The sequence below is a fragment of the Haemaphysalis longicornis genome, unplaced genomic scaffold (assembly GCF_048455015.1).
Source record: "Haemaphysalis longicornis isolate Haplotype H1 unplaced genomic scaffold, Haemaphysalis longicornis Haplotype H1 scaffold_2, whole genome shotgun sequence".
Taxonomy (NCBI): domain Eukaryota; kingdom Metazoa; phylum Arthropoda; class Arachnida; order Ixodida; family Ixodidae; genus Haemaphysalis; species Haemaphysalis longicornis.
The window spans coordinates 33622152-33641462 of record NW_027526295.1 but is presented as its reverse complement, the minus strand read 5'-3'; the positions used below and the strand labels follow the sequence as shown (position 1 = coordinate 33641462).

The window sequence follows — 19311 nt, the reverse complement described above, 5'->3', positions numbered from 1 at the left end:
ATGGCGGGGGGGTGGTTCTCGCATTCTATGGCTCCTGGGTTCCAATCCCAGTCCCACGTAATATTCTTTGTCCGCTTCTGTTGTCTTCTTGCCGTGAACCTTTTTTCTGACCATCGTTAGGTGACGCGGCATCCGTACGCCATGCATTTTCAACTATAGGAGCATTTATGGCGTCCGCATTAAAATTCGTTATTGGCGGTGAACACTAACCAAAGCTCGAAAAGATACCAAATCTTTATTACATTACACTCTATTTTGCCGGCGCTTGAGGACGCCTCTTCTGTGTAGAACATTTTTGAACAACAAAATTTTTCTTTAAAGTTACTCTCTTCGAAGAAAACTTATCCGGTTTAGATTTTCTGTTTATGGCCGTTTTTGTTTCTTCATCCCGATTTTCTTTGTTTAAATTTAGTAATGAGCACATCACAGGTGCATTTATACACCAAAATGTTTGCACAAAGTGGCCAGGGCAGTCACAACAAGAGTTACCCCTCTCCTTCCCTGGCATCTTAATGTCGTTTCTTCGTACGTACTAAGATCTTAGCCGTACTACGTACAATTTATACCTCAATCGTCTTAGTTTGGGTCTGTTTCAAGTATTGTTGTTTACACAACGCTGTGTGTGTAGCTCCAGTTTAACTCCAATGGAGCAGTGGAGACGCAGTTAATGTTGTTTGCACACGACACACGGATCTTTTTACCAACCCCCCAAGTTGGGAACTCCGAAAAAAAGCTTGTAACACCGTCCCCGTCTGCATACGAAGGGATGGTGGTGGTGTTTTTCTCTTTTTCGGCGGCTGCGTCTGCACAGGCGGCAATAGCGTAATTTAGACTTCTTTGCAATCCTTTCTAAGGTTTATACATTCACTCATTCATTTATTTTGCATTTTCGTAACAAACAACAACAGAAAATGCCGGAAATTTATTGCAATAAAATTATTCACTCCAACAAGAAATTTTACACATATTCGTATATAGAGACGAGGGTACCAATGCCATAACTCTGAAGCCGGCCCTCGGTAGTTTAATACTAAGGTAGCATGTAATCGCAGCGAGCAAAATTTTTATTCTAAAACAATCACGGAAATACATGCAACACTTCAAAAATTCAATTTTATATCCCTATCAAGACGATTTGCAATACCTACTACCACCTGAAAAAGAACTATTACAAAATATTCTCTTCTTTCAGCAAAAAATATTGTACCGTGTACTTTTTTTCATTCACAAAGGAATGAAGTTTGATCAAATACACCAGTCAGGAAAACTAGCAAAAGCGTGTAAGGGCAGCCAAAGAGAAATACCTTTAGTACTGTTTTTAAAAATACATGTAACGACTGATGATTTCAAAGTAAGGAGCAGCTGTTCCGGAGTTGAATAGCGGTGAAGTGGGTGCGTTCTTTCCCGTAATTCGTATGAACCATCAGGAGTAAAAACTATGACGGGAGGCAACCCTTGTGGGGCTTATATAGCGTACAGAATCGACGTCTACGAACTGAAAAGGAAGGTGATTGTTTGAAGCTTAATTAACAAGATTGGAAGATTCTACTTCAATCAATGATCAATATGGATACTACACCGAACTGGTTACCCATTAACGAAATATCAGCACTAAAATGTCTGATCGCTTGGTTCTGCATATGTTGAACCGATTTTGAGTGACATTCATAAGTGTTACCATACAAAATGATGTCATATGTAATTTGATAGTGTATAAAGAAGAAATAGAGTGATAACAGTGCGGAAGGTGAAAAGAAATGCCGGCTTTTTATGAGCGCACGAATTCCGAATGCAGTGCTTTCTTTAGCAGTTCGCTTTCCACCACAAACTGCTCTACTCTGTTTGTGTAGCTTCCTGTTCATTGCCTTTATTTTAATATTTCAGAAGATTGATAGGAAGAGGAGTAAGAAACATCTTTATTGTGGAGTCAGCCCTAGGAGAGCGTTAACTCGAGGGCCAGTTCGCTTCTTCGGCTTTGTTCACCAGCCAAAAGTGGTGGTTCGAGTCCGGGATGGCCTGCACTTTCTCCTAATGCTTGGGAGAGGAAGAGACGGGGGCTCCCGGAGTCTGGTCACAACACCTGCGATCAGATTGTTTTCTTAGATTCTTGGGTATCTGGATCTGGGTCGGTGTTTTGCATCAAATGTGCCCAACGGTACCTGCCTGCTTGCCATGCTGACAGGTATCATCAGCTCTACCTGTGGAGGGTAGGTCCTTTTGGCGCAACTGTTTCTTTTTACCGGCTTGCGCAGCGTCCCCTTTCTCACAGCCCTCCTAAGCGCATGAGGTCGGCCTCACTCTTCTCGTCTCACGCAAATTCAATTTCTTTTGGACCATCCTCTGTACCTCAAAGCGAGTTTTTGTAGCTCACGCATTCAATAAAACCTGCACAGGTAAGGCTTTCGCCCTAATTAAAATGGAAAGAGACTTACAGTCGTATAATAACACTACGAAACACAACGCGGACTTGCGACCTCTGGGGTATCATTTTCTATGTCCTCCGCGTCCTAATAGCATGTACAGTGTTTGAAAAGCGAGGCACGAACATTCTAGTGGTATGTAAACAAAACGCACTCTACCGCACCTAGAACACTCACTGTCAAATCAAAAAACAGTGAGCTGAATCAGTATTGAAAAATTCTTTGCCGAAGTCAATTTGTTGAAGGAAATCTCGCGCAGGAACCAAATTTTTAAAGGAAATCTCGTATACCACGCAAAACCAGCCTGTCCCCCACTACGGACAGTGCTCATGCTAAGACAATGTATGATGCGCGAGCGTTGCCAATATCTAGTACTTACAGGCGTCCATGATCAAGTGAAGTGATACCACACTGTAAACGCCTTGATGAAGCAGACGAGTGCCCCCAACACAGGCAGTATGTTCAAGACAGGTTGGGAAGGCAGGCCGGAACTCGGCTCTAAAAAATAGGAAAAGAATGCCGGGTTCTAGTCTTTCCGGGAGGCTTCTTCATTTATGGTCAACGTAGTTGAAATTAAACTAGAAAATGACTGCATAATTAAGGCCAAATAGGTTCCACAGAGTTTCTACATAGTTTGCAATCGCTATCAACAATTAAAGAACCAGTCATGCGACAAGGTTTACATGTGTCAATTACCGGTGGTTATTAACATTTCCGAATCGGGTATATGAGTTAGTGTGCAGGCGAAAAGCCAGTAGCTGCACACGGGTTGTTTCTAACAATTATTAGGCAGCTCTATCGTTATGACGGAGAAATCTAGCCTCGCCACCAGCTACTGGTATGCGTACGGTGCCTTTCCCTCGCTTTGATATGTGCGCACGAGCTACTGCCTCGTTCTTTTCCATCACTGCTGTGTGCTGGCATCGCACGAACAAGTTCGCCAGGACTCTATGCATTATTCCAATAAAAAATATTGCCAGAAATTCAGCTGAACAAAAAGTTTGCTTCAACGGTTACCTGAGCTTTAATGCAGAGGGTATCACGTCTCAGTCCCAGTTTTAATACAAGTTACACCCAGCAGCATGCTCAGATGCAGGAAACCCACCGTAAAGCGGAGATCCCCACGTTGGATGGCCATTATAAATTGCAGTATTTCCAAGTTTAATTCAGGTAATTAGGTATTCGAAAGATCGAATAAGAAGCAATGACTATTTCTTTCTTGAATTCGTTTACCCTCGCACTTGTGTGTGCAGCGATCCAGTAAATGCATAAATAATGTATCGTGACTCTGCAATAAAACATTTCCGACTGTTCTATACCCTCGTTACTGAAATTTTAAGCGCCTCGCTATCCAATCGTTTGAGCGGAGGTGAAGCATTTTTAACGAACCCGAGCAATCGCTCTTCTGTAGAAACCTGGAGAATATTATAAGGCTTCTGAGAAGGCATTGAGTAATTGTTTAACGATAAAGCTCAGGCACAATCAGTTCCCTCTGCAACTACTCCGGTAATGTCAACCCTTAGCAACGTTATTTCATTTCTATTTTTGAGGTAATGGTTTAAATAGATTTTGAAGACATTTCTCCCAGCCAAACGCTTCTTATTAATTTAGATCTTTTCATAAACATCTGAACAAGTGGTAATGGTTGGGTAGGCATTGTGGTGGTGTAAAGTTGCCTTTGGAAGCCACTTTACGGGATTGGCTCAGTGGCGCTATTACTGGTGGATTAAGTAATGTTTGTCGTTCATTTATGGGGCGTCTGTTAATCCTCCCACAAACAAGTTTTGAAACGTACTTTGGTCTCGACAAATGTAAAACTGATTTTCTGCTTTTATCATGCCTAAATTATTTTGGAGTACTCATATGGAATAGATTTATCATGCGTACTACCTGCCACCGATGAAACGTGCAACAAACTTTGAAGGAAGCTCTTAAGAAAAGATTTCCTCTTATAAGTGACCCAAGTGTTTTCACGCGGCGTTGCAGAGGGAAGGATTTACTTACGCTGATCTCTTCCAGGTGTTGTTGAGGGCAATACGGTAATCTGGAACACAGGCTCGACTCTGACTCTTTTTTCTCCCGTGCTGAAGGCTGCCGCGGTCGGATTTATGCTTGCGTGAGCAACTTCAGCGAATGGAATGGTTGATGGCACTGTGAAGAACATCCAAACCATAAGACACATTACCGCGCTGTTACCCGTATGAGCATATTAATTAGTATTCACTTCCGAAAGAGGTGTATGAGGGAAAACAGGACAAGAATTCCTATTTCGCGACGTCGCGTGACTACAATACTATCCGGATGTCGAAACAGCGCACACGAATATACCAGTACATTAAAAGCAGCGCACACTCATTCAAGAAAACAGAAAGGGAGGAAAAAATAATTAAGAAAATCAATTAAACGATCAAGTCTAAGTGGCTCCGCATTAGGTACACATTTGATTTTAGTGGTCTGAGAGTCGTTTCCGGAGATTGACTGTTTGGGATGTGAAAGTTTTTTATTACCTTTGTTATGTTAAATATGTTTAAATTGGCCAGTCGGGCGAGATCGTAAGGGTTGCTTTCAAAGGCTGATAGTAATAGATGTGATGGCTGTAATTTTGAATGTCGCAATGCGATAAAAGAGGCAGTCCTTAATGACGGCGTAGGTCACTTGATGTGGCTGAGCAAGATGTCCTCAGCAGCGGTGTCCAACTCCCTATTAAACCGAAGGTTAGTACAGTTCTGAGAGGGTTGTGCATGGCTGGTGTGAGGACCTCCTCCATGAGTGGTGGGATGACGCCGATGTATTGCGTACGCACACATTGTTTTGGAAATACGTTTAGGTTTGTGTGCGTCTCTTTGCAGCCATTGCACAAAACAAGGTTGATATAAGAGAGCCTTGCCGCACATTTTTTTAAACGAAAGGACGCACCCAAGAAACGTGAGGGGAAAGGAGTCAGAACACAAAACCACTCGCGCTATGCGCCTCCGTAGCGATATTCTTGTATTTATCCGGCATCGGAATAACAGAACTATTTGAACCCCCGCTGCACGTTCACGTAACGGCAATACACATTTGTTTACTTTTAGGTGCGGATCACCCTAGGACCGCACAATTTTCGACCGCGTCCGCGCGCATAGCATTTAAATTTGCAAAAAATCACACAGTCACCGGCAGGATTCGAGCCTGTGCCTGGTAGACCAGACAGAGTTAGAGTCAGTCGTCTTACCCATTGGGCTACGAGCGTTTTTTTTTTTATTGTCCATTGGGCTACGAGCGTGAGTTAGTACCCGAGAGTCAAACGGCTTACTCCCTCGTCTGTAATGGTGAGGAGTACCTTACGACCTCCCAAGGTCCATCCGCGTCCATCTGTGCGCACACCACCATCAAGCGAAATTCTATTTGAGCCGTGAGTTGCAGTTCCATTTGGGGAATAATCAAGGTGCAACTCACGGCTCAAATCGAATGACGGTCCCGGCGCAAATCTGATGTCACTCGGGGCGCAACTTGGATATCATTTCGAGTCCCCGTACTCCACACCCTCGCCATCATCCACGGAATGGAGATGCTGCCATTTTTTTACCTTCTTCGATCAACCGATTAGCTGTGAGGTAACCAGCTTAACCTAGACCTCACATAAAAGCATAAGGACTACACACTCCTTCACATTCGCAGACAGGCAATGAAGTGATTCCTGAGAGCTGGTTTTGATCAGATTGCAGTGTAACCGTCGCTAGAGATTTATTTGTTTACCGTTTTTAAACGGTAGTACTCTTTACTCGATAAACCAACTCAAAACCTTACATCTACAGTATGCATGCGTGAAATCTCACTCGAAATTTTCAGCGGAGTTTCCGTGAGCACAAAACAGTGACATCGACCGTTTCACCACGCGTGAATACCACTTGTCACCGCCTCTTTGGCGTAATGGCAGTCGTAGCATTATTCGCACCCTAACTGACAAGCCCGGCAACACCCTTACCTCACCGAGCTGGTACTAGCAATTAATGCGGGCGTAATCAAGGACGTCTTACACGACAAGAGAACAGAACAAGGATGTACACCTACAAAGATAGGCGAACTCCTTGACCCCCTACAGGGAGTAATTAACAGGCTCCATCTCAGTGACACCCTCAAAGAACCTCCACGCAAAATTTCACTCCGCCACCCACTATCCAATACACGCCGACTGAAACAATAGCCCTTCAAGGGAACTGCAACAGCATCAAAAACCAATGTTGAACTCTTCTCTTAAAGTAAAAGATATTCGTCCATCTCGAGAAACTCATTCGATAATCCACATTTCTGCTTCTGTGGCGCATAGTAATCATCCATTCTTCAACCAACAGGAAACTCTGCAGCCCCAGGCTACTATGCCGCGCCCATTCAATCTCAATCTTACTTCAACACCCGAGACATCACTCCTCCAGAAAACACTTCACCATGTTATGAGGTTGTCGCGGCCCTCACGCCTATCCCCAGTGGGCGTAAACTCATTATTGTATCTGCCTACTGCAGGCCGCTCAGCTCGAAAACCAGCCACCCTTTCTTATCACACGACACGACGCATGACTTTACATATACATATTGTTACGAGGCAGATGCGAATAAGCTTTCTATTTACAGATAATTACAGCTGAAGGCCAAGAGACCAAAGCCAAGGAATCTAATGCAGCTCGTGCCAGTCCGTTTCTGCTCGATCTCTTCTTCGTCTCTCGGCTTGCTGTGCGCGCCCACTGATGAGGCACATACCCATAGGTGAAGTGTACGATGGATTGACCACCTGGTGGTCCAGCCCAATGCTATGTGAAATGTTCCGAGTGTTACGTAGCATGATCCCCCCCCCCCCTCCGGCGGGGTAAGCACCGTCTCGGTGCACATTTGAAATTAGGCTCATTGAGCAGGTGTGGCCGTTGAGAAATAGGGCTTGAAGCGGCCGACGTGGACTAGTTGAGCTGCAGGGTCCAGGGACGGTGAGGACGAAGCAACACGAACGATTTCGTAGGTGACCGGTGTGACCATGCGCTTAATGCGATAGGGGCCTTTGAAGCGAGGCTGCAGTTTTTCGGAAAGTCCAATTCGGCGGCATGGCGTACTGCCCAGGACCAAGGAGCCGGGCGTAAAATGGGCGGTGCGATGTTGCTGGTCATAGCGGTGCTTCTGAGCGGACTGGGAAGCCGAGAGCTTGGCACGGGCAACCTGGCGGGCCACATCAGCGTGAGCGACAGCATCAAGAGCATATTCTGTAGCTAGAGGTGTCGCATCAGGAAGGAGGGTATCCAATGGAAGAGTGGGTTCGCAGCCGTGGAGAAGAAAGAATGGAGAATAGCCGGCGGTGTCATGGCGGGATGAGTTATACGCGAACGTAACAAATGGCAAAGTGACGTCCCAATCCAGATGATCCGCAGAGACGTACATTGCGAGCATGTCAGTGATGGTCTTGTTCAATCTTCCAGTCAATCCATTAGTCTGAGGATGGTAGGCGGTGGTTAGCTTGTGCTTTGTGCGACAAGAGCGGAGGAGGTCGTCAACAACCCGAGACAGGAAGTACCGGCCACGGTCGGTGAGGAGCTGACGAGGAGCACCGTGGTGTAGGGTAACGTCTTGACGCAGGAAATCAGCAATGTCTGTGGCACAACTGGTGGAAAGGGCACGCGTAATAGCGTAGCGGGTCGCATAATCGGTCGCAACAGCAATCCAGCGATTTCCTGAACGGGACAGAGGAAAAGGACCGAGTAGGTCCAAACCCACACGAAAGAAAGGTTCGGAAGGAATCTCTATGGGTTGGAGCGGTCCGGCTGGGCACAAGGAAGGGCGTTTCCGGCGCTGGCACAGGTCACACGCCGTGACGTAGCGGCAGACTGAGCGGTAGAGTGCAGGCCAATAAAAGCGCTTACGCACACGGTCATAAGTTCGAGCGATGCCAAGGTGGGCCGCCGTCGGTTCGTCATGCAGCTGGTGAAGGATGTCAGGCCGGAGGTGCTCAGGCACAACGAGAACCTCGGCAGGGCCATCTGCGCGAAAGTTGCGGCGGAATAGTACGCCGTCACGGAGCAAAAATGCGTTTAATGCAGGGTCTGACGGGATGTTAGTGAGACGGTCAATGATCGACCGCAATGGTTTGTCGCGGCGCTGGTGGTCGGCGATGTTGGTAAAGTCGGATAGAGCAAGCACGCAAGAATCGATGTCGTGGTCAGCTGTGTCCGGTTGGTCGACTAGTTGACGTGACAGGCAGTCGGCGTCGCTCTGGAGCCTGCCAGACTTGTAGGCCCCGGAGTAGTCATACTCCTGAAGGCGCAAAGCCCAGCGACCAAGACGGCCTGTAGGATCTTTTAAGGAGGCCAGCCAGCAGGAGGCCAGCCAGCATAGGGCATGGTGGTCAGTGACCGCAGAAAAAGGACGTCCGTATAAATATGGGCGAAATTTGTTGACGGCCCATACAAGAGCCAGGCATTCCCGTTCGGTAATTGAATAGTTCCGCTCGGAAGGTGACAAAAGGCGACTGGCGTACGCTATTACTCGTTCAAGGCCAGCGTGCTTCTGAACCAGTACGGCACCGATGCCGTGGCCACTCGCGTCTGTGTGGACTTCGGTAGGAGCGGAACCGTCAAAGTGCGCCAGAATAGGTGGATTTGTGAGACAGTCGACGAGGGTTGAAAAAGCGGCAGCTTGATCAGGGCCCCAAGAAAACAGGGTATCGGGCTTAAGCAAATCCGTGAGTGGTCTGGCAATTGCAGCGAAGTTCTTGACGAAGCGGCGAAAGTAGGAGCAGAGCCCTACAAAGCTGCGAACGTCTTTCACACATCGAGGAACAGGGAATTCTTTTACCGCGCGGATTTTGTCTGGATCAGGTTGGACTCCGGTAGCGTCGACGAGGTGCCCAAGGATCTTGATTTGACGGCAGCCGAAGTGGCATTTTGACGAATTGAGCTGAAGTCCAGCTCTGCGAAAAACTGCCAGGACGTCAGAGAGGCGATGTAGGTGGGTCTCAAATGTAGGAGAAAAGACGGTAACGTCGTCCAGATAGCATAGGCATGTCGTCCATTTAAATCCATGAAGAAGCGAGTCCATCATTCTTTCGAATGTGGCTGGCGCATTGCACAGACCAAACGGCGTGACCTTAAATTGGTACAGTCCGTCTGGTGTGACAAAAGCGGTCTTTTCTCGGTCCATGGGGTCGACTGCAATTTGCCAGTATCCGGATCTAAGGTCAATGGACGAGAAATAGAACGCGCCATGCAGGCAATAGAGGGCGTCGTCAATGCGAGGAAGTGGGTAAACGTCCTTTTTGGTTATTTTGTTCAAATGTCTGTAATCGACACGAAATCGCCATGAGCCGTCTTTCTTCTTAACCAGTATGACTGGTGACGCCCACGGACTCGAAGATGGCACAATAACATCTTTTTTCAACATATTCTCTACTTCCTGCTGAATGACGGTACGTTCGGCGTGGGACACACGATATGGACGGCGGCGAATAGGGGTCGCGTCACCAGTGTTAATGCGATGTGTCACACTAGACGTCTGGCCCAAAGGACGGTTGTCCAAGTCGAAAATGTCCCGATAGGACGCTAAAAGACATTGGAGCTCATGGGCTTCCGAATGTGGAAGGTCCGACGCTATCATCTTCATAAAATCACTGGTAGTCGGCGAAATGTCCCGTTGGCCGTCCCGTTCACCGTCAGAGGCGTCAGTGGTAACAGCGGAAAGCTCGCATTCGGCCAGGGGGATGAGTGTAGCCAGCGACATTCCCCGGGGAAGAACTTGGATGGAGAAACCGAAGTTCAAAAATGGGAGGCCTATTTGGTTCGTCTCGACCGTCACAACTGTGTAAGGAAGAGCCACGTTACGTTCGAGGAGTACATCGGTGACGGGAGAGACGAGGTATTCACCATCTGGGACTGGCGGGCGCGACGATAAAGGTACTTAGGTCATGGTCTTCGGTGTTAATCGAGCATGCTCAGTGCAGCAAAGCCGGTAAACAGGCTTGGTCTCATCAACAGGCATGGTGGGCAGCTCAAGACGTAAAACCCCCGCGCCGCAATCAATGAGGGCAGCGTGGTCAGTCAGAAAGTCTAATCCGATTATATTGTCGTAAGGGCATGCGTCCAAGACAGTGAACAAGACAGGGACGTCTTTTCCGGCAATTACGACGTGGGCGGTGCATATTCCGGCTACGGTGGTCGTTCCTCCGTCGGCGACTCGTACGGTGCGGCATACAGCAGGCGTCATAACTTTGCGAAGAGTGCGGCGAAGGTTCGAACTCATTACCGAAATATTGGCGCCTGTGTCGACTAGCGCGCTAACACGAACACCGTCAACGTGAACGTCTATCAAATTGGGTTTCGTAATCGTAGTCAACAGAGGATTTTCAGGCCGGGTCATTATTGCAGCATCACCTCCGGGAGCTGCACTGGCTAGTTTTCCGAGATAGAGGTCGAGAAAGTAGGCGGCGGGGTTTGGCGGCGGGACTGCGGCTAACGCGACTGGCGACGCTGAGGTGATGGCGAGCGGCTAGTGCTGTTGCGTCTTGTGTTGTCGGCTGCGAAGGGCTGCTGAGGACCCGGAGGAAATCGTCGAGGGTGGTAGTCGGAGTATCGGTTGTCGAAGAACGGTGGACGTGGAGATGATGACCAGCTGCTACGGCAGTAACGGGCGACATGGCCAACGCGATGGCATTTGAAACAAATGGGACAGTCATCGCCTGTTCTCCATTCGCCAGGGCTGCGCCGTCGGAACCGTGGTGGAACATCGTAGCGCGGCGGGACATCACTACGAGTAGAGGGTGCGCGGACCCCGTCGCAGGGATTGTAGCGTCCCAAGGCACAAACCGATTGAAGGCCCAGGGGGCGATCTCGTCTCTAACGACGGCTTGAATGAGGGAAATCGTGGGGGCGGTTCGGTCATGCGTGTAAGGAGAAGCAGCGACTGGGGTCATAGCCTCGATGTCCCGGCGCACTATTTTGGTCAGGCTCTCAGTCTGAGCCGCCGTGTTTGGCGCCAGTGGTGTGCGCGGTGGCAGCGTCACATCTTCACAAGACGAAGTTGCCGCCGTGTGAGGCAGTCGAGCAAATTGGTAGGCAATGCGACGACATTTTGCCTCCTCATACCATCGGCATTCCTTAAGGATGGCATCAACGGTAGTGCAATCCTTACAGATCAGCAGATAGAAGGCGTCATCTGCAATGCCTTTGAGTACGTGGCCCACCTTATCGGCTTCGGACATTTGCGAATCTACCTTTGAACAGAGGCAAGATAGCTGTCAAGATAACTGACAAGATAGCTGTCATTCCTTACCTACACGGTGTATCGCATCGGCTCAAAAAAGTTGCTTCCAGATATGGCGTGCGCGTCGTCTTTTCAGCCCAAAACAAAGTGGCTAAGATTTGCCCAGCGGTGCAAAGATTAACAGACAAGAAAGAAAAAAGGACAGATGGTTGTGGGATAAGACATGGCATTAAATTTGTTGAGTGCGGTAAGGACGTTGTATATAGTATCCCTTTCAAGTGTGGAAAGAAGTACATCGGTCAGACTGGGCGCTGCCTGGACGTTCGCCTTCGTGAGCATAACAGCTCATTGAAAGGGGCACCGTATTCCCATTTGGCCATGCATTGCAAGAAGTGCACGGGCCGTCCGGAGTTGCCACTCACGCTCAATGATGGAAACCAAAACCACGAGGAATGCGCGTGCCATCCGGAGCTACCGCACACCATCGTTCTTGACAAGCATCGTAAGCGGGCAACAAGAGAGATAATGGAATCTTTTTACATCAAAAAAGAGGAAAAAACATGTGTCAGCCAACCTTCTGTGTTGCTATCAGATGCCGAGTTTGCTTTCTTGGATAAGGGCTGATAAAATGTACCGTGCATCTTTCGGAGTATGAACACGTGCGGTTTGGTTGTATGCAGTGTTTTTGGTGGTTGTTCCCCGTGACTGTACAAGATTGTAGATTGTACTGTACCTTTGTGTTGGCGGTGGCTTAGATTGTGTGTATATATTTGTGTGTTTTGACGATTAAACGTTTCAGTTGCTAGTAGCGCTTCGCCCCGTTGTCTTTCTTGTCCAAGTATTGTTTTTGCGCTGTTTCCCATTATGAAGGACAGAGGCCCAAAACATCTTGTATGTACGTGATGTAGGATTCGGTTGTCGACTGGGCACGGGATGCGAGCTGTTGCTTTGCGGCGAGCTGGAGTTCGACGGGTCGGCCGAATACATCGCGCAACTTCGCTTTGCACGCGTCCCAGCTGGTCAATGTGTGCTCATTTGTCTCAAACCAGGTGTTGGCCATTTTTCTCAGAAGATAAGGCAGATTAGCCAGCATGATTGTGTCATCCCACCTTTTATGGGCGCTGGCACGTTCAAACATGCGGATCCATTCTTCCACGTCGGCACCATCCTCACCGGTAAAAAACCCTGGGTCACGGGGCTGGGAAACGATGATGACTGGCGCGGTAGGTGACGTCTCGGGGGGAGGAGACATCGTTCGTCGACGAATGTGTCGCCCACTCCGAAGCTCCGTGGTAGGGTGTAGCTGCGCTGGTGACAGGCACAGAAAGGGAAGTCCGCAACCTCCACCAAAAAGATGTTACGAGGCAGATGCGAATAAGCTGTCTATTTACGGATAATTACAGCTGAAGGCCAAGAGACCAAAGCCAAGGAATCTAATGCAGCTCGTGCCAGTCCGTTTCTGCTCGATCTCTTCTTCGTCTCTCGGCTTGCTGTACGCGCCCACTGATGAGGCACATACCCATAGGTGAAGTGTACGATGGATTGACCACTTGGTGGTCCAGTCCAATGCTATGTGAAATGTTCCGAGTGTTACGTAGCAATATATATATAATAGCTCGCCGTGATGGCTCAGTGGCTAAGGCGTTGTGCTGCTGAGCCCAAAGGCACGGGTTTGATCTCGGCCGCGGTGGCTGATTTTAAGATGGAGGCACAAGGCGAAAATTCCCGTGTGTCGATATCTCGGCACACGCCAAGGATCCCCTGGTAGTCGAACTTAATTAGGAGCCCTTACTATGTCTCGTCGCATAGACCGGGTGTCGATTCAGCGCGCTTAACGCTCAACAAAAAAATGTTGACTTCACATATACGCTTGACCTCGTTAAATCACAATCTCAACGATCTCCCTCCACTCCATACTGCACCATCCTTATCACCTTTTAAGGCGAAGGAATCTTCGAAACGCTGACTAGCTAAACCCGACTGGTCTCTTTTCTGAGACTCTCTTCTACATTGTACAAAGCGACTTTCCTTGCGTCACTCGACGACTTCGCAACTTTCATCCGAAAATCCACCCAACCATGAGCGTCGGCAGGATTTTGTCTTGAGGGGAGGAGACCCACTTCATTGATGCGAAAGAGAGAGAGGGTAAGGGGTGGGGCAATCTTGCTAGAGTGGTTTGGTTGGGGCAAGTGCCCTTTTTGCGCCCCTTTGCCGTCGACAATGCACTGAACTGGCTACCGAAAACATTATATGATCAAAGAATACCGCGCCTTAGACACCCACCTCGCTAACCAATCAAAAAAGTGAAATACCTCACAGAACTGCACCGCTTCAGCGATGGTCACTCCTTCATACAATGATAAGCCACTCTTGCTTAGGCAGGATAATTCCTGGTCTAAATGAGTTAGGGAGACATTATTTTCTAAAACGTCAGACCTTGTTCTCGCGATTTCGTGTACGCCCACGGGTTAGTCTCGTAGCCTTTCATCTACATGTCTTTACACTCTAGCCTTGAGGAAGGAAAACGCTGCTGGAACGAGAACGTCTTCTGCTTCTTTGGTTCTTTGCTACTGAAATAAATCCTTCAGAACCCTTATTGTTTACATCACACGTAAAAGTGAAATCATGTTTGAGAAGTTAGAAGGTATTTTTATTTGCTCACCTCCAGCCATGGTCATCACCTCCAGTTCTGTCGGAGCGGTACACTTCCCTTCGAGGTCGCAAGCACTGATCTGCAGCCGGTAATTTTGTGCCGGAGCTAATCCATTAATAATGCATACTCTTGAGTCGTAGAACAACTGCTCCCCGTTCACTGTTACTCGAACCTGCTCCTGTTCTAACAGCCCTTCACACACGACAGTCGCTGAAGTCTCACTGATGCTCATGATGCGAGCCTTTAAAGTGCGTGCATCTGAAAAAGAATGATTAAGTACTGCATGAGATGTTTTTCCAGGAGTGGTGGAAATTATTCATGGTGCACAAATATGTCCGACTGTCTATCCATAACGGAAGACAGATAGCGCTTTGTAGTTCCACAGTTGCCATATAGGAGACAAATAGTCAGTTCCTTTATAAAATCATTTTGCACACCCCATGTGTTTCGGCTGACATCTGTTTCTTTGAGTTTTTCGAGACGGGCGTTAATCTTATGCCTTCTGTTTTAGTTAGGCGACCCAGTGTTCGTGCCCGAATTAGCCCCTTTGGAAAACACGCCCCGACAGCTCAGAAGATAAGGCATTTCTCTTCTGAAATGAAGGACGCGGGTTAGATTTCCCACCGCGGCGGCAGTTTCCTTGGTGGAAGTGGCCGCCGCACGTTGAGGATAGCCAGATGGTCGAGTTAATTCAGAGCCTCATAGCCCCGGAAGAGTTAGGTCAGTAAATTACCGATAGCTCAATTTTTTAAACATCCACTGGAGAGCCGCTCATGTGTGATGGCGACTGCGTATATCAACGCTTATTACTACTAGAATGGCGTAGACATTCAGTGGTAGATTTCCACTGTATTACCCTGCGGAGGCGCCGTACCAGTGCGAAAATGCGTATTCTTTCTTTCGCATTCGGAGTAGTATCATTGTCCTTCTTCCCACAGTTCAGTTGCCTCGGCGCCATATTCGAGATTCAGGACAGCTCTCGAATCTCCCTGCCTCAGTCGTAGCTTCGAGGTGAAAGCTGCGACGGATTTCGGCCGACACAGAAAGAGCACAACTAATTGCTGATGGCTAACCGGCAAAGGAAAGTCGAAAAAGGAGCATAATAACCCTATCGGGTAAAAATATTGTTTTCGTACCCACTTGCAAACAACGTCTAAAGTCGAACCGTTTTGCCGCCAACGTCGCCTCTCTCCTTCTCCCCCTAAAGACGATATTCCCTCTCCTATCCGTCCTTCTATTGCCTTCCCTGTGACCTTTCTCTTTCGTTTTGACCGCCTCTAACGTCTTCCAAATTTTCTTTTTCTAATCTGTTCCCCTTCTAGCCGGCGGCCGCCACCTACGCACACTCACTTCCATCCACCCCCTCCAATACAATTACCGCTGAGCACCCCTGATGCCTCCCCCCTTCTCGAACACTCTCTTTATGTTCACCAATCTACTCCTTTCCTTATGTCGTTGCGTCTAATTTTCCTCCCTACATTAAAACATCTGTTGCCTCCACATTGGCCTGATCTATTCTTTTTCTCATTGCCCTCACCACCAATCATTCTTCTTTCTCTCCTCCTCGTCTCTCCTATTTTATATCTTTACCAATCCCCCCATTTTCCTCTTCCCGACCCCAGTACTTTCGGGTACACTTTAGCACCCTGTTTTTCTCCTTTTTTCCTCCTCCCTCTGTTTACCTTCTCATTCTTCCCTTCTTGCTTCTTTTCACTTGCCGCTATCAGAACCATCGCGAAGTTTGCTTCCCTTCTGTCCTCGCCTCCCTCTCGTACTTTCCCACCCTTTTTACCCCTTCATTCCACTGCGCTCAGCTTAAATCTTTCTCCATTGCCCCCAGTGTACAGCAGACTGCCATCTTTCCCACCAGTCACTCCGCATACGCGATGGCTGCGGCTCTAAACCTTTGCTTCTACATCACTCCCGTCCTCCACCTCATGTCCCGACAATATGCCTCTACAACTGCCCCACCTCCAAGGTATTGCGGTCTACCTATCACCTTGCGTCGGATTGTCTCCATTACCAGCACCTTTAATCTTCCTCTCGCTGTCCCCACAGCAGTAGGAGAGTGCTCTGACCACAGTAGCGTTATAGGCACATTGGTAATGACTTGGTCAGCTTTTTACTGAGTACCAAAAATATCTGGTGGACCTGGCGTTATCCGTAGTGGTAGCCCGCTACCCTCTGGAATGAAAAGATGCCCCCCCCCCCCCCTTTTCTCTGACGACTTATGTCGGCTCTGATAATTTTTTCTCATCTCCTTGCACGCCCTCTGTGTTTTTGTGCCTGCAGCAATCCTTAAAATTAAGAAACTGTGACTCTGACATCATAAGCGCACAAATTAGAGGCCAGGTGAACCACAGAAATCGATGTGTAAAAGCATATTAAAACCGATTTCAGCGCGCAAGAACATGAAAACAATTTCGAACTGCACATAAAAAGGTAATCATTGGTCCTTCCACTCCTGGCGAACATACCATTTTGCTATTTGCCAGGAGTGTTTCTTTGGATACGAAAAATCGACAGTATATTTTTAAAGGAAGATAATTTTGGGATTGAGTGAACGCAAAGATTTTAGCTGGTGTTTCTGTACTTGATTCATCCACTTGCCACCCAAACAAAAAAATCTGCAGAAACTAAAACAATTGTCTACTAATGCATAACATTCTTAAGCCGCTTGTCTATACTGTGAGTTCGTTACCGCCAAATTTATTGGTTTTTCTAAATTCTATCTAACAATTACCTCTATTCACGCTGTGATAACGATGAAAGGTGTGCTTTCCGCCATATGCGCTTTTTTTGAAATGCTGGCAGTGGTACGGTTCACCACGTTCGCTGTTCTTTTTCTTTTTTTCATACTTTTTGGTTTTTCAAAATTATGTTCGACCATGCACCTACGCTATTACAACGTTTATAGGTGGTACTTCCGCCAAATTTCCATTTTTGTGAAAAAGAAGGGGTAACATGGTTTGCCATGCCATTTTCGCCATTAGTTACCCATTTTTCTTATTTTTTTGGTTATTCAACATTCTGTTCAACAATTATCTACGCTACTATAACAATTATAGGTGTTACTTTAGCCAAATATGCATTTTTGTGGAAATGCAGGGCTTTACAAAGTCTTGGCTATGGGGGTAATTCGCAAAGAATGCTACGCATTAAAAGGTGAATGAGTATTTGAAGATAAGGTATATATAGGCAAGATCATTTCGACCGAATGACGCTGCCGGCATGTCTCGTAAACATCCAGGCTATTCAGGGTGAAGGAATCCGGATATAGTCGAAACAAATAATAAGCGTGTGGCCTACAGTTCTAGAGTTAATTTCATCAGGAATACACGTTCGCTTGCTTTTTAATTTGAAAATGGCAAAAAACAACCCGATAAAACCGGTGTCGAAGACAAGCGAAATAAAAGCAAAATTTTCGCGTTAGCTACGCCAAGACCAACAAAAACAAAAGTTCCCAACAGATGTGGACCAAGCAATGTGAACACGGAAACACTGAATTGAGCAAACATCAATCAATTCCCTTCGCGGTTCAGAAGTGGTAAGGCCTAGTGCTGCTGTGCGCAAAAACGATGGTTCGGTTTCAGGATGTCGCGGTTACTTTTCATATAGGTGCGACAAGCGAAAAGGCTTGTGTGTAGAGATTTTGTAGCACGTTAAAAATTCTTAGGTGATCAAATTACTCCGCAGCCCTCCCCTGCCGCGCGCGTATGAAAATTCGGCGGGTCGAAACCCCTAAAAATTTAAAACGTCAATCAATCATTCAAACAAACAATCAATCAATTAATCAGTCAATGAGGTATTCAGCCAGTCAGTCAGTCAGTCGGTCAGTCAATCAATCAATCAGTCAATCACCTTACTATCATCAGACAAGAATTGCGTTATCATAAAGTTAGGCGGCGCTTAAATACTCCCCTTGCTTTCTGGGCATCTGTATTTTTTTTTAAGTTAAGTAAATGCGCACAGCTAGTTGAATGGACACATAGGCATTTACTTGATTGATTGGGGGGTTTATCGCGCCGACGCAACGCAGGCGATGAGGCGCGCCGTAGTGGAGGGCTCCGGATTAATTTTGACCACCTGTAGATCTTTAACGTGCGCCGAAATTTCGTACACACGGGCGTTTTGCTTTTCGCCTCCATCAGAAAAGCGGCCGCCGCGGCCGGGAATCGAACCCGCGACCTCGTGTTCAGCAGCGCAACGCCTTAGCCACTGAGCCACCGCGGAGGGTATAGGCATTTACTTCACGTCCATGTTATGCAAAAGAAAACAGCAAGGGAAAATGTAGATTCATTACCCTGTGCAGGAGTAGTGATGGTTTGTGAGGACCTCTTATACTTGCAAACTTTGCCATCCAATGAAATGCTTAAGCTTGCCCGCACTTCATAGCGCATTGCAGGCTGCAGATTACGGATGACGTACACCTGCAGATCGCTATCGGTGGTGTACTCGACGCAGTATTCGTCAGGGACCGTAGCGGGGCAAACACTAATGTGGATATCCTCAGAATGTTCAGTCTCCCACGTGACCCTTGCTGTCGTCGCCGTCAGAACCCGTGCTGCAAAGTCACGTAGCTCGGGCGCTGTTAAATTCAGAGAAAAGAAAAGAAACGTGAAAGTGCACTTTCAGAGATGTAAAGGCTGTATGCCCTGTGAATTCAACTGAAAGAACAAACCAGCTCCTCATGATCAATAAACAGCCTTTTACGTCCACGCATAGCAGACGGAAAGCTTATAACCAAAGGTGAATTTTAGTGCTGAATGTTGATTTGGAAAGCCTCCACATCACAATGCTACAACGCTATCACCAGAGATTCATGAAACAGAATGTAGAATTCCTCCGATTCATGTCCCCTGCTGGCCTGTCACAGCATCTCATCCTGACTGTATTGCTATTAGGCTTCCGGCAGCCCTGGGCGGCCAGAAGCCTGTGTGAGTCATTTTGCTCTTTCGGGTTCTATCAAGCACTTGAGCGTGTTCAAAGTTTCTGCCAGGCCCATCTGCCTGTACATCTCGTCGC

At 47.5% G+C, this 19311-nt stretch overlaps 1 long non-coding RNA gene across 1 annotated transcript; it reads right to left on the bottom strand.

Moving 5' to 3' along the window:
* Nucleotides 1–1919: 1919 nt before the first annotated feature.
* Nucleotides 1920–18870, bottom strand: LOC144167048 (uncharacterized). Its single transcript, XR_013321830.1, has 5 exons — nt 18590–18870; nt 14296–14544; nt 4425–4571; nt 2800–2918; nt 1920–2080 (listed from the first exon to the last, which is right to left on the bottom strand). It is a non-coding gene; the product is annotated as an uncharacterized LOC144167048 (long non-coding RNA).
* Between the last annotated feature and the right edge of the window lie 441 nt (nt 18871–19311).